Source organism: Octopus bimaculoides, chromosome 4 (assembly GCF_001194135.2).
Source record: "Octopus bimaculoides isolate UCB-OBI-ISO-001 chromosome 4, ASM119413v2, whole genome shotgun sequence".
Taxonomy (NCBI): domain Eukaryota; kingdom Metazoa; phylum Mollusca; class Cephalopoda; order Octopoda; family Octopodidae; genus Octopus; species Octopus bimaculoides.
Genome location: NC_068984.1, coordinates 35219765 through 35221032, shown reverse-complemented (window position 1 = coordinate 35221032; position 1268 = coordinate 35219765).

Below are 1268 nucleotides of genomic sequence, written 5' to 3'. Positions count from 1 at the left end.
CTACAATTAATGCCAGGGCTAATCCTACATGTGTTCACAAGGACAGATATGGAGTCACACGACAACACATATGGAGATACACATTCATACATATAAACACAGTACCTACTTGCTAAAAAAACATATATACACACACACACTCAGACATGCACACACAAGGAGACAGAGGTACACACACACATGCAAACACACTTACGCACATGCATAAAAACACACAAACACGGAAGACAAACACATTAATATGCAGAATGTTTACATACAAATGTACACACATATATACATATGCACACATACAAATACATGCATACACACACATACAAGTATACATACATACATCCATACATACATACATACATACATGTGTATGCACACTGACTCCAAGACCAAAAAGAGTACAACAAAACAGAGAAAGCTGTGTGATTAACGGACAGAGTTAACAACTACTGAAAATGTTGCAAGACCCAACGAAAATTTTAGAAACATAAAGAAGGAAGTGAGTGGAAATTTTACCGGTGAGTGAGTTGAACTATAAGGAACTAAAAGAGAATGATTCCTCAGACACAACAGAATATGCTTAAACACACGAACTCACATGAAGAATCATGCATACTAAATCCATTCGTTCATTCCATTCTTCGTTATTTCGTTCCCCCTCGCTTACATGTCTTTGCCTTCTCTTCTTGCTCACTTCCTCTCCACTTACCACTTCACTGTGTTCCTATCATTTTTTGTCGCCTCTCCTTAATTCTTTTGTCCCTCTGCCTCTACCTCTCCCCCTCTTCTCTTCCCACGTGACCGGCGTTCGGCCAAGCCTGATCTTTCTTTCTTGGTCGGCCGTTGTGCGTGCAACATCGATATTCCACCCTGAGCCTGTGAAATCTTGTATCCCTGTCGTAAGGCTTTATTTCCACACAAGCCAGCTTAATTTAATTCGTCCTTAGTCGAAAGATATCTGTTGTTATATCCTGTTATTATTTTTATTTTTATTGTATCTGTTTAACATTGTTCGTTTTTTTTCCATCCTTGATTTTGTATACGTTCGCTGCTTTCTTCCAAGAAATCTAATGCTCATAGGTTAGTTTTTCCTTGGGGCTGGCCAGATTGAGAATAACCAGCCGAAATTGCAAAGATAATCTGGATATCGACTGAGGAAAGAAAACTCCGAAAGATCTGTCCTTGTTTTCTTTGTATCGTCTATCTGGATGTTTTGCTGCCCCTTTCTTGTATCACCTAATTGTCTGGATGGTTTGCGTTCTTGCCCCACTTAG